Source organism: Apaloderma vittatum, unplaced genomic scaffold (genome assembly GCF_000703405.1).
Source record: "Apaloderma vittatum isolate BGI_N311 unplaced genomic scaffold, ASM70340v1 scaffold24350, whole genome shotgun sequence".
NCBI classification, from domain to species: Eukaryota; Metazoa; Chordata; class Aves; order Trogoniformes; family Trogonidae; genus Apaloderma; species Apaloderma vittatum.
Genome location: NW_009693215.1, coordinates 26,856 through 41,020, shown reverse-complemented (window position 1 = coordinate 41,020; position 14,165 = coordinate 26,856). Strand labels below are relative to the sequence as shown.

General features: G+C 41.4%; 1 protein-coding gene across 1 annotated transcript in view; it reads left to right on the top strand.

Annotated features, from left to right (window-relative positions):
* The first annotated feature begins 11 nt into the window (after positions 1-11).
* The window catches only part of ZFAND6 (zinc finger, AN1-type domain 6), a 31,812-nt gene continuing 17,658 nt past the window's right edge, over positions 12-14,165 (top strand). Inside the window, exon 1 of the mRNA XM_009878281.1 lies at positions 12-85. The gene's annotated coding sequence lies outside the window, so the exon portion shown is untranslated. The remainder of the gene's footprint in view (positions 86-14,165) is intronic.

Sequence of the window (14,165 nt, the reverse complement as noted above, 5' to 3'; positions counted from 1 at the left end):
CGTCCAGGCTAGGTTGCGCCGAAGTACATCTTCAAGTGAAGTTAATCTGGGGTGAAGCAAACAGAGAATTGTGGAGATTTCGTCGGTAGGAATTTTCCGGTTCTAATCGCGTCGTGTGGCGTTATTTCACCCTGGGGGCAGTGGAGTTCATGTGCGTGGGGCTTTCCTTCATTGTTCCGTTTTCTAATGGTGGCAGAATATGAACATTTATGCAGGGAAGCAGAACAAAAGGGCTCTTTGGGCAGGAAATAAGGTGTTGAGAGGCTCAAACTTGACCGAGTTTCTTTTGTCATCTGTTGGCTTGCCCTGGGCTTCTCTTTGCGGGGAAGGATCGAGTCGTTCCACCTTATCTGATGGAGAAACGTTAATTCTGAAATAGAGCGAGGATAGTGCTGCTGTTCTGGAGTTACACAATGTTACAGGAAGAGAGCTCGATTTTAACTCTGACTTCTCCGAGTCTGAGGAGATTTGAGCTAACTAATTATGACAGCTGCTGTGGGATTATACAGTGATAGCATTTGCTCCAAGTCATTTGCCTTAAATTGTCTTTTGTTGTATCACTGAAGACTGCTGGGCTGTTGTCTGTATATTTGTTCTTGATGAGATGAATGTCTCCCAGGTCTTTAGCATTTAGAACAAAGATATGTAAAAATTATGTAAAACATTGCAATTTTTCCTCTTCTCTTTTAAAAATCAGTTTTGCTGGGTTTGTCAGAGCTCTAATTACAAACATAGGCAATAGAATTAAGTGTTATTGCACTGTGCTGCAGCTACTACCCTTCCAGCCAAAAAAAAAAAAAAAAAGGGAGGGGGCGTTGAATTTGTTTTTCCCTGGGGCGCCCCCCACCCCCCCCCCGCCAAAAAAAAAAAAAAAAAAGGAGGGGGTGGAAGATTTTTTTTTTTAAATTTGGAATTGCTCAGAATCTCTTGAATCCTGTATTGCCCGATGACAGCAGGTGCTTTCTTTGAGGGAAGATTATTTTCATTTTTTTGTATATGGTATTCTTAGTGACACTTTCTGCATCTGAAAAGGTCTTCAGGAACAGGAAAAGTACAATTTGCTATGGGTGGCGTGGGGTAGGGCCAGAGGGAGGAGAGCAGGAAGTGGCAGTCAGGAAGCAGGGGATTTCTAATGAGAACGCAGACTTTCTGTTAGTTTTTGTCCTTTCTGTATCTTTGATAAGTCTGTTAGATGAGGCCACATACAGAACAATGCTTTCAGAATGATGAATATGATTTTTTACTTCCCTAAATATTTCCTGGTTTTTAATAGAAATACTTGTGTCTGTATACAGCTGCTCCAGGGAATTGGAAAGAAATGCTCATGGCCCTGATACTTGTTGAGTCTGAGGAGTTTGATGGGTTTTGTGTGGTTAGACAAGATGATAGAAGAGTAGATGTTAAAATTGAGCAACAATCTTCCAAATGACAGTAGAAAGCAGTTGCTTAGACCTTTACTGAATGTAAACAAGTGTTATTATTAAAACTGAAAGAATGAGGTATACTTTACATTGAACCATTATGTTTTCTCCCAAAATGCTGGATATGGATTGCTTCTGTAAAAGTCAGGGTATCTTGACATGCTGGCTTCTTGCCATGCTCCAGTGCCTTTTAGATCTGAATTACTACTTCACTTTTACTGTCTGTTTTTATCTGTTCATAGCATTTTTTAATGTTTTGGATTGCATTTAAGCCCTGGAAATACTACTTTAGAATAAGCAGTTACTATATATGTTTTATCTGAGAGGTGGGCCAGATCTCGTGTATCAGGGGAGGTATTTAAAACTGGGATATGTGTTTAAGTACCTGAATTTTGATTCATTTTTTAAAAAGTGATGCTAGGCCTCAACTGAGTGACTAGATCAGATGTCTGAGGTGAGGGCAGAAATAATACAATTTGCTACAATTTTTATAGACGTGTGAGTATGTGTATTAGACTTCCTTAAACAAAAGGAAGCATTTGTATGCTGCTAAATACTAGGTTTAGCCAAAAGCTGGTTTTGTTTAAATGGGAGAAAAGCTGAATATGTGAAGCAACTTGGTTCATATTGGTTGATGACTGAAAAGCTGTTCTTGCTGGGTCCTCTCTGCCCCCCAACTTAGTTAGGAAAGATGTATTATCTGGGAACAATTTCCCTGATTTATTTGACACAGAAGTGAAACGCTCAACTCCTGCCCCACATGTATACAATTCGGAGCAGGCTGTTGTAGAAAGCAGATCTGCCCTGAAGGATAAACATAGCACTTTGCTGGCACAGCTGTACAACTTCTGTATTCAGGCTACAGCAAATGTTTCTTGCCTGCATTCAGAGCCGTCGCTGGCAGGACCCGTGTTGTCCCCACACAAGGATTGATTGTTTCAGCACTTGTTCATAAAACCTTCTCCTGCCCCTGCTCCACCTGCAGATCTTAAATGCTGCGAATGCGTCGTGTGCTGTGGGATTTATGCGTCTGCTTCTTGCGCCAGGTTGGAACATCCATCTCTGATGTGAATGAGAGGTTCCTACAAGTGATTGTAAACCTGTGGCCAAAATGCAGGACCAAGTTTTGTCGCTGTTGGTGAGGAGAAGGAGATCTGTGCTCCCCGGCCCGCTGACTGCTGGGGGACCTTCCCAGCACCATGAGGCGGGTGGCCACACCGCGTGCTGGGCTCGTTCTGGTCAGGGCTGCCTGAAGCAGGACGTGTGCCTCCCGTGGGGTGACCTCTGAAATGTGCCCAGAGCCTTCGGGAGGGCAGACATCCATCCTCCAAGCCGTGACCTGGGTTTTCCGTCCCTGCCCGCCGGAGTGCCCTCTGCTCCGTGCAGGGGCCTCCTGCCGCTCTCCCAGCAGAATGGGCTGTGTGAGCACTGGAGGCGAAGTCAGCTAGGCTGGCTTAAATTGGTTTTAAATTAGTGGCTCGAGCCAACCCGTCTGGAACTTTTCCCCTCCTCTTCCTCCCCCTATTTCCCAAGTGGTTTAGTGATCATTTCTGCTAATTGCTGTGTGCCCAAAGGCAGGAGGGAGTCAGAGAGAGCAATATAATGTCATCGTAGAAAGAAAGTTTTGGCTGTACCAAAGTTTTAGGCGTGGGGTAGGGCCTGCTAACTAGTTAGTGTGAGTCTCTAGGAAGGACGTGGTGGAGGGGTGGGCTCAGGAGCTGTTGGTGGCTCCAGCCGGGCTGTGGCAGGGCAGGTTGGTACGGGAGGGACAGCCCTGGCGTGCAGCTTCCCGGGCTCCTTAGCAGGCTCCTCTCCTCCTGCAGATAGTCCCTGGCCTCCTGTGGTGTGGAGCTCAGCCTGGGTGGGGCAGATGATCTGGCCAGTGATGTTTACACTGTAGTAAGGTTTTGTGAAAATAAGCAGTTAATTACACGTGACCTACAAAGGAATAAAAATAACTTGGATCTGTTCTTGCTTTAAAATCCATTTAACAGAGGCATGAAACATTTGGGATTTTTAAACCTGCTTTTTTCCTCTCTTTTTTACCTTTAGAAATATCAGGAACATTAAGTCCTGCTTCCCTGTTCTTGTTGGATGTCTCAGATGTGTCATAAGCTTCTCAGCCCTTAATTGAAGGGGTGGGGTGATATATTTTTAACAGATCCCTTCTTCCAACTGTGTTTATAGGGCTTTTGAGCTAAATAATTAGCAAAAACAAAGCTTTGACAGTGCAAAAATCATTTCTCCTCAATCAAGTTGTGCTTTCTTGTTCATTCTTGAGTTATTGGCAGAAATTGAGGGTCTTTTTCATTTGAAAAGTAACTTTTTCTTGGCTATTAAATTATGCATTTAGAGATAAACTGAGTTAAATCCTAACTTGATCCATCTTGTGCTTGCTTTAGATCAACTTAAGACAATCTTTTGAGTATTACTTAAACAAATGAATGCTCACATTTGAGTATTTCCTAAAAATAGTTCCATTTTAAATGGCAGTTTTATTAAAAGCACAGCTCTTCCTTTAACTTAATGCTTCAGCAGCCTTTCGGAAGCTGAAACTCTCCATGCTGAAGACCACCCCTGCTCAGCCATCCTGCCCTGTCAGGATGTATTTGTATCACAGGCCTCTAACCTTCAGGATATGGTATTTGTCAGTCTGAAATGTAATAATCCTGTATCTGGAGAGCTAAACTATAAACAGTGTGGCTGACTTGGCAGGCGCCGTCAACTACCTGAACAGTTTAACTAGCCCAGGGTTTAAGATAACACTGCACTGCTGTGTCCTGGGATTCATGATGCTAATGCATTTCTATCTATGAGAAGGATTAGGGAAACAAATATAAACTTAATAATGAAATTGGAGTGGGGGCTTAATAGCAGTGTTTTTGAGGACAGAAGCTTTCAGCTTGTTTAAATGTTTTGCATTGGATGTGTGCATGGTGGTTTGGGGTTGTTGGACTTTTGTTTGTTTTTTATTGAACAAGAACCGAAGTTTCACCCTTGGCTTGAGCAAGGCAGAAGCCTAGACCGTTCTCACGTGTATGCTATTGAATATAACTGGGCTGATGAAAGCAGAGAAGTGCAGGGAGAAGGCAGGTGTTTTCCACTTAAGGTTTTAAATTATATGTGGAGGTGAGAGGTAAGAGAGGGAATCACTGATTCTGCAGGCAAAAATGCAAAAATTTTTGTACCTAAATTGGATGCATTCATACCTCTTTATTCCGAAAGCTATTCTTAGATTGTCAGAAGAAAACATTTAATGAGTTGTTGATCATGCTGGTTTTAAGGTTGGGGTGGCAGTGGAGATAGGAGACTGCAAAGAAGGATAAAATTGTTTTGCTATACCTGCTGTATGAATTCAACGTGGTTTTCTAAAATCAAGTATAGACCCAAGACCTTAATGCAGTGTAATGTCACCATGTAGCAGAATGTTTTCTGTGCAACAGAATGATCTTGCATTGGAATCTCCACCGTTATCAAGGTGGGGATAAGAAAAAGTGCCTGTGTTCTGAGTGTTAGACTGAAAGGTTTGGAGATTGTTCTTCCTGCCTGGTTCCTCAGAATCAGGTAAGAATCTTACAAGGTAGCTTCTGTTGCTGTTTGGGGGTTTTTTTAAGTGAACTTCACCAGACTGCTGTTGGGACTAAGCTATCCAAATATCGTACTAGTACGACATGCGTTTGGATATTGGTGTTAAGTCCTTGAATAAAGTGATTTTGTAGGTATTAGAGTGTTATCAGTTGTTATTGACATGGTGAACAGTAACTAGGAAAGTAATTATTTTAGTGGTTTATAATATCAGAACCACTTGATTACTAACTTAGGAAAAAAAGGAAAAAAAAGAAAATTGTGGCAATGTGGAAGGACTTACTTGGAACACTTTCTTAGGGAAGAGACATTGGAATTGCTCAATAGGATTGTTTTGAATATCAGCGTGTATTTATGGGGTTCATTTAAAGTATCCTGGCAGAGGAGGAAGGCTGGATTAGTTACAACAGGTCAAGGCAAATGTATTGTTAGTTACTTAAATTGTCAGCTGAGTGTGACAAACCATGCAGGGGCTGAGACTGGTGCTGAGATCAAGGAGTATTATTTGATTTGTTGTGGACTGGCCTGGCAGCTGTGCATGAGTTTTTTTCCTTCCTAATAAGTTGAGTCAAATGACTTAGTGCTTTGATTGCAATTTGAAACTGTTATGTGTAGCAGTGGAGTAATTGGCTTTAAATTCTTTTTTTAAAAACAACAACAAAAATCTAATTTCACACTCTGGTCACTTAGTTGATTGTGTTGCCTTCCTGCTTTTGCTTTTCTGTAACTTGGTGTCTGTGAAACTTTGGAGTGTTACCTGTGCTCTCTCTCACTGCAAGAATTAGCTTGTTATTCTGCAAAGTCATAATGTGACTGTGACCCATGGTCTTAAGTTTATACCTAGTCATTCTGTATATAAATAAATCCCTGATTAGTTGCTACCCTACTTATCCTTCTGTCTTCTACCTCAGATCCCGCGCTGCACAATCAGAATGCCTGAAATAAGTCTGCTCTGTTGAAGAATGCTTCTGGCCTTGCTGCAGCTCTGACACCTTAATTTCTCAGACTGTCAAAGTGTGTGATGAATTTATTGAAACTTCTTTGTATGGCCTGATAGCTCTGTCTGGTGAAATTACACATAGAGTGACATATTCTGTGTAAAATGCATGTTGCAGTGTTACTGAGTTCATTTAAGCAGCCATGTGAAAGTCTTTTCTCTTGGGATGCAGGTTTATGGGTTAAAATTAGTATGGGTTTTTTAATATAAGGGATACAAATATTCTTCAACAGTAGTGTGTGTGTGTTTGGGGTTTTTTTGTCTTCTCAAAAGGATTGTGACACAGAAGAGATTTCTGGGAGACAGCGTCAGGGCATTGGGCTTTTGTTTTTCAAGCCATAGCAAGGACTTGGTACTAGTGGAATTGGCCTAGCGTGTGATGCAGCGGAAGCTGCGGTGCCTGTGAATGCATCTTTAGGCCGAGCTGAAGGGCATTGGTCTTGCTCATCTTCCTCCTGTTGCTGTCCTTAGGCCATAGTAAAAGGCCATATACTGTGCTTGGTTTCCATTGTTTCCCCACAGAATTCCTGTTGGTCGGTGTTTGTGAATGGAAGGGAATGAGCGTTGTGATGGAAAGCCACACGTTGCTGACAGCTGAAGCTCAGTATCTCGTGAGCAGCTTTCGTTCCCTCTTCATCCCTTCTAAAGTGTGATACAGGCTTTTATATGCCAAGTAAAATAATTGTAGAGGGATCAGCCTTGCGTTTTCTATGTTTGTCTACTTCTTTATAGTGTGAATTTTCCTTTCTCTTGAAAGGAAGTGCTGTTACTCTGTCATGTGTCGATCTATTCTGTGACAGAATACAATCACTGTGGCAAGAGGATAAAAAGAGAAGTCAGATGTACTTAAAGAGTTATTGTTCAGAATGCTGTTAAAAACACAAATTTCAATTTATGTGGCTTGAGGAAAAAGGGGGGAATCCCATGACACTACTTAACAGTTTGGCCCTTTTGGATACAAGTCCGTCCGTTCAAGCCATTTATGGCTGTATTTTTCTATGTAGAATTGTAGAAAGAACTCTGTACAAAGGTACTGTCGTAATAAATAGGGAGACAGTGGCATCCAGCCATGCTATTTTTAGACTATTGTGCTCTGAACTTGCTGATCTAAGTGTTCTGGACAGTAAGTGGGGGAGACATTGTACTAGAAATACAGGCTCGCATAGCTGAGTCTTGGCTGAAAGCAGAATGAATAGCAAACTCGATTATCAGAAAGGCAGTTTAGAAGTTATACCTGGAGTTTTAGTAGGTAAAAAGGATGCCCTGGTGATTAAAGCACAATGTTTGCGATGCAGACTTTTACTCAAAAGCTGTTAGCTCTGGTTTTCTTGTCAGCTGAGAACCCAAAATATGTGCTGTCTGTTCTGTATCGGCTTAGGAAAGAAGTATAAAAAAAGCCCCTATTTTCTGTACTGTGATGGAAGTGGGAAAAAATGCCAATTGTCCTCAATCAAGTTACTTCCAGTAGTTTTAAAGCTTTTCCTAAACAGCGTAACGACCTCTCCATCTGAGCAAGTGGTATAGTTCTGGAGACTTTTGGAGAGTGTCTCACACTGCAAATTTCTGACCACTCCTTAGGCCCTTATCTGTTAATGTGACACTATCTTGGGTAGTTGAGACTGACACAGGGCAACTCTTACTTAGTTTTCATGCCAGCCTCTTGGTGACACGTGCATTTTTTTTCTCGGCCCATGCTATGAGTTGGGCTGTGCCTTAGAGTTCAGTTCTGATGCTAACTAGGTAGTTTGACCTTCCTCCTGTAGCACATGGCTAACCTTGACTCTTCTGGTGCAGAGCTGTAGACCTGCATCATAAACCAGATGCAAGAACCAATCCAAGCTTTTGAAGAATAAATTCTTCAAGGTAGATCAGTTTCTGGCCCTGCAACACTTGCCGAAGCATATAAAACCCCAAGTTACCAGTAGCGTGAAACCATTGCACGGGTTTTTTATATATATATATATATATTTATGATGGATTCCATATAAGTATTGGATGTATGGATATTGGTTGCACTTGGGCATTTACATGTTGCAGTGTTTCAGGCAGTGTAAGATGATGTTTGTGAGGAAACCAAGGAAAGATGCAAAACTTCATAGTGCAGCCACTTGGTAAATTCGTATCTTTGGTGAAACTTAACAGTATATGAAAGTGATTGATAAATATTGATTGCCCAGCGTGGTGGGTGCTGATCAGCTATATAGTATTTCCCTATGCTCTGTGCAGGGTGATAGGGTTTAGTATTTAGACACCCAGTGACTTATTTGGGATCACGTAACCAACTTCCCTAGTGACTGAAATAATTATGGAGGGGGGAAAAAACCCAAAACCCAAACCCTCTAGAATAACATTAGGGTTAAGACAAAGTAGCACCTCTGAGTTCCTTGGCTAAATTTAAGTGTGTTGCAAAAGATGAGCAGTGCAGCTTTGCCACATGGAGCATCATACTCACACCTCTTCTGCCAAAAACTTGTCCTTAAATACCCTCTTAGTTTGGTCAGGCTTTAGCTTTAGGTTGAGTTCCCCATCAAACCACAGTAAGGGTATTGTATAATTTTGAACACTTAAATTAGACATAGTGCATAATTCTAAATAGAGCAACACATCACGCATGATAATCACAGTGTTCTTGGAAGTTAAGTTGAATTCAAGATGCCCTAGCCAGAAATGAAGATGATGATCACTTTATTTATTAACAGCCAGGAACCCTGATGTTAGAGCAGGACCTTCCTTAGCATTAGGCCTACACAGAACTGTAGCTTTATAAGCTAATTAAAATTCTACATAGTGCTGTTTACAAAAACAAATTATAATGTGTTTTGTGCTTACTGTCAGTTCTCAGCAACAGGTGTTTTGTTAACAAGAAGCTGTCTATTTTGGGAACTCGTGTTAAAGCGGCTTTTATCTCTTCTGGGTTTGATATGCTTAAAATAAGTGAAACTTATGCTGTATTGAGAGAAGATTACTTATTCACCGAAGCTCAAAAGAAGCGATTACTGAATCTATATCTATTCTTTCAGTAATTATATGGGTAATCTTTTAAGTGTTTGAATCCTTCTTACAGATTCTTTTTCATCAGTTTATAAAGCCAAACCTGTTTTCAAATACAGCATCAAAGATAGGAGTGGCCCTCCTTCTGCATCCCTTAAACTTTGGTCTAGTGTCTTAAGGGAATGTAGAGAATTTTTAGAATCTCCTGATTTCAATTTTACACAACCTCTGATTTCTGAAATGGCCGACTTCTATCTATGATGCCAAAGAAAGCAGAATGTAGCCTTGTCTGTTTCAGAGTAACTTTCTTATCTTTTATAGAACATTTTACAAGAAGGCATTTTGTAATCTGAAGTTTTGAGTAAACTCAGAATTTCTAGGGCTGCATAGAAATATGGAGAACAACTTGAGGATTCCTACAGTCTTTGGCTTAGGCACCTTAATGTCGAAGTCTGACTATGAGAGAGCACAGACACCAGTTCGGGTACATGTGATGGAAACAGGTTTGTGTGAGCTGACGTAGCAGACTGCTGAGGAGCAGTTACCGAGATGGTTTGATTTTTTTTCTAAGGGGTGTAACTCCTGAATTTGTATTCCTCTTAAGCAGAGATGCCAGAGCAAGTGCTGCCTAGAAATACTCCCTTTCATTAGTAGTTGCATGTTCCATCGCAGATGTAACTTCATGTGGGATTTCTGTGGCAGTCTTGTCATAGAAACATCCACCTTCCAAAAATGGACTGCTGAGCCTGTCTGCCTCTAGCCTTCAATCTTGGGTGATCTGGGAAGGCTAAACTGAGTAAGTACAGTCTTGCATTTTGGGAGAAAAATGCTGTGGTCTCTCCTCTGGTTTGTGTATGGACCCAGGGTGCTTTGGGTAGGACAGCATGACCTGTGAGGCAGGTGCCCAGTGTCCTCTGCATTCCTCAGATATGCCTCTTGGACTTCTCTCACCATGACTCCCAGAATCACTAGTACAAAAACAGCTTCCCAAAGTACATGATATGCTCTTTTCTCATGTTCACATTTCTTAATCTATAATTCACTCAGAAATTATTTTTACTTTGTGCAGAACAACTGTAGTTATTATGTTGCTCTTGGGGCTTTTAATGTTTAACTAGTTACCTTTAGTGAAGGTCTCTGTTGTGTCTCGCTGTAAACAAGCATGCCCAGCTCCAAGGGTTATTTGCTGTTTTTATTCTTAAACCCGAGGAGTGACTTGTGTGGTGTGTGGGTTTTGTTTTTTTTCGCTGGTGTTCAGGTTGACCTCTCCAAAAAGACAACTTTGTCAGCTTAGGTTTTCTGAGAGTCATCACTGAAGAGACAGAAACTTAGAACATGCCAGTGGTGGTACTCTTTCTGAAAGCATCTCTGTGCCATCTGGCCTGGAGTTTCCTGGATTAGCTGGAGTTGCCTACAAATGTCCTGCTGGGGAATAAGAAGTAAATAAGAAGCTGTTAAGTTTTTTAAGTCAGAGGGGGAAAAAAGTCGTTTCCTTGAATTCCACAAAGTTTGAATGCTGTCATATGCAAGGGCTTGGTGTGAGTAGTGCTGCAGTGTTAAGTCTTGAACTAAGAAGTCAAAATGTGTGTGCTTCAATGTAGTGACAACGATAGTCCTTGGCAGCTGGAGCTGTGTTTTGCTGCTTTAGGCTCAAATTGAAACATATGATAAATGGGAGAAAAATTCTTGAAGGCTTCATAGAGTGCTGCATTTGATCTTTCGTGTGCCACAGCAGTTAGCAGATGCTCCAGCATAAAGTAGTGCTCATTCCTGTGAAAACCCCACCATCACATAGTGAAAGGTGGTAGCTCTGTGTGGCAGCTTTCTGGAATTCCAACACTTTCATGAAACTCCTTTTGTCTGTGCTCTGCCTCTTTGAAATCCCACATAAACAAAATGCGCGATTCCTCCTACTAGTCAGTAAAATGTACTTGTTACCTTGCTTGTTTGTTGTTTAGGTGGTGGTTTTGGTTTGGGGTGTTTTTGGTTTTCTTAGGGTTAATCTTCAGTGGAGTGGTAAACTTCATGGAATTGTCCCTTTGGTATGGTGGCTATGCTAAAGTTTGGAAATTAAATAAGGAAAACTTGCTTGTACTTCTGGCTTTTGTTTGTAGACTTCAAGTGTTCACTGCAAATAGTTTGATGCATTTGCATGAGGAGAATGAGAGCTTCTGAGCTACCCTGTTTTGCAGCAGTTAATCTCTGGTTCTAGTAATCCGTACTTTGTAAAGGTTGAGCATGGCCACAAGTAGTAATTACAGTTTCAAAGTAATGTCTATTAATAGTGTATGTAGACAAGCACAGAAAGCTAAATCCTTATTATCAGCAATCTTCTTGATACCAGGATAGAATCTGTGTGTCTTTGTTCTTGCCTAGTAAGAGTGAAGAGGTCGTAGTGAAATGTTCTCTTGTTCCTCGTGTAACCTTGAGTAGAAGAGCAGACAGCTGTAGTTAGCAGTGTGTGTGCTTTAACACTAGAGGCTTTGTTTATACCAAGTGTTCCTGGGCTGTATAATGATGTAACACTGGTCCTATGATATTCTGGCTCTGATTAGTTGCGAAAGTTGCTAATGTTCCTTCTCTTCCAAAAACCTGACCTCTCTCTTCTGCCCATGTGCCCCTTCGGAGGCTGCACTTATCTCATGAGTGGCTCTTCCCCCCTCCTGCAGTATGATTTCTCAGTCTTTTCCGCCATCTGAATCATAGAATGGCCTAGGCTGGAAGGGACCTTGGAGATCATTTAATCCAACCTCCCTGCCATGGGCAGGGACTCCTCTCAACTGAATCAGGCAGCACATGGGGACTGAATGGGGAATTTTGGGGTTTATGCTTTACAGCGGGTGTAGTTTCCTTGAGGGTCCAAATTTGATTTAGGTTTTAATTCTTGTACTGAAGGATTTAAATTTGCTGACTACTTAGAATTAGAAAAGAAGACTTTTGTAACTAACTTCTTGTGAAGTTTCAGCAAGGAGTGTCTAATATATGTGCTTGATTTTAGCCTAAAATAAGTCTACACATGAAACAAAAATAAAAAGCTGTTCAACAGGAATAGACTGGAACGTAAGTAGATATTGAATGACTTGTCAAGTAAGTTGAGAGAATATCTTACGTAAGTCTGTTGTCACTAGTTCGAATATTTTGTTTTCGATACTAAGTCATTATATAAATTCTGCTTAGGTAGTTCAAATTGCAACTTAAAGCTGTGTTTAGTTGTGAGCAGGAAGAAGACTGGAGGCCTACTGGTATGAATTGAAGGCTTTAAAGTGCGTGGATTCGCTTAGTGCTGAGGAAGCTGGATAACTCCTGTGTTTTGAAAAATGCAGCAGCTGTGTGTTCTGCTGCTACAGGAACAAAAAGGTCACTGCCCTTACAGATCTGCTCGCATAGTCGGTCCTTAACCATATTCACTTTTTTTTTAACTCAAAGCAAGAGCATTCTGATGAAACTAGGTCAGAGTGTAACTACACATGTAGCTCTGCTGGCAAATGTGAACCAGCTGTAGCGTTTGAGCCAGGGTGAGCTGTAGATGAAATGACACGTCTGACTGCAACCAGCGAGCTGGGCTGAGCTGCAGTCACTGAGGCCCCTGTTCCAATCTGCCAGTTCTTCTTGGCTCCACAGCAAGTTACTGGGACATGGTAATGCCTTAAAGCAGCTACAAATGACTACTCAGTGAATGTAAATTGAGGCCTTTTGGGAGAGAGCAGCGGAGTAGGAAGAAAGCGGGACTATTCTGTAACTTGCTAATAATTTGTGAGTCTAGTGCTCTGTATGCTGAGTAGTGTCCTGTGTCCAGCACACCTGAGCAGCCGTGCCTCTGCAAATTCTGCTGTGAAGTGGTATCCTCGAACAGGACCAGTGATTTGGTAACTGCTGCAGCAAGATTCAACAGAGCTCGACTCTTACACCTTTCTTTGCTATTTGTTTTGATAAGCCTGTAGAGGAATGCATTTCCTATGTATTGTTTTTTTGTACCAACATGCCTTTTCATATGGTGAGACAGGTGGTGTAGGATATTTGTACCAGTACATGCTCTAAAATGAAATTATCTTTTTCTACACAAATTCTTACCTTGTTTTTATTTGTGCCTGCGATGTAGCAGCAGCAATTAACATTTTGCAGTTTCTTCCTTGGTTCTTTAGCGCAAAAGGAAAATGACCATTAGTACTGGTGCTACTTAAGTCAGTGCTCAACTGCTTCATTCTGAAGGTAATTATGGTAGAGGAGGGAATATTTTAATCAGTTAAAAATTGAATTAGTCCGTTGAGGTGAGTGTCAGCTGAAATCTGTCAGTGCATTGATTTTTGACAGTGAAGAGAGTAGTTTACATTAAAAGCTCTGCTTTCTCTTTGAGAGGCATTTTCAAAGTTGGCATCAGTGTGGTTCAGGCTGCATCTGGTTTGGTATTGCAGCTGAAGCAAAATGCTGTTTGGGTGGTCTCTTTTGCTTCAGTGTTAGCATTTAGGAAGGGATCCTTCCCATACCGGTCACGAATTTTAGGAGTGCTTGCAGAACACAAGACTGTGTTTCAGCTGGGGGAGAAAATGTGAGGATCTGTTTGCTTTCGCTGCTGCAACTTGAAGTATGAGGACAACTAGAATGCCGGAGACTTTTTTTCTTTGGGGAAGACAGATGACAAGAAAGCTGGCTTCTGTGCAAGATTTTTTTTTCTTGTTGAGAGGATGGGAAAAAAGGAGATTATTCCTAAACCTTGTGTGTTTAATCCTGCTAAATGCTGCTTTCTCTGATCTTACTGGTTAACATTTGAAGCCTATAAAGCTAGGGTATCAGTTATTTGAAACTAGTAGCATATAAACATTTTAATTAAAAGAAAAAGAAAAAGGGGAGCACCGTTGTGACAGTGCCTGCTCTCTGGGGAAGGGATGTGCACAAGTATTTTGTTACTTGCTTTTGCAGGGTATTGGAAGAGGTGACTCTTTTGCCACAGAATCTGATTTCTACAAGACTTACCCTGCTTTAGTGTTTCTACATAAGGAGTGTTCTTTACATGATTTATTATGGGTTTTGCATGGTACAGAGAATTATTTGCTGAGGATGTGCTCTGGTGAAGGGGGAGTGGTGGGACCTGTAGCAGCAGCAGGAGGCAGGCCTTAGAGATGCGTGAAATTGGCTGTGAATGACGGGAGAAACAGGAATGGGTAGACTTTAAG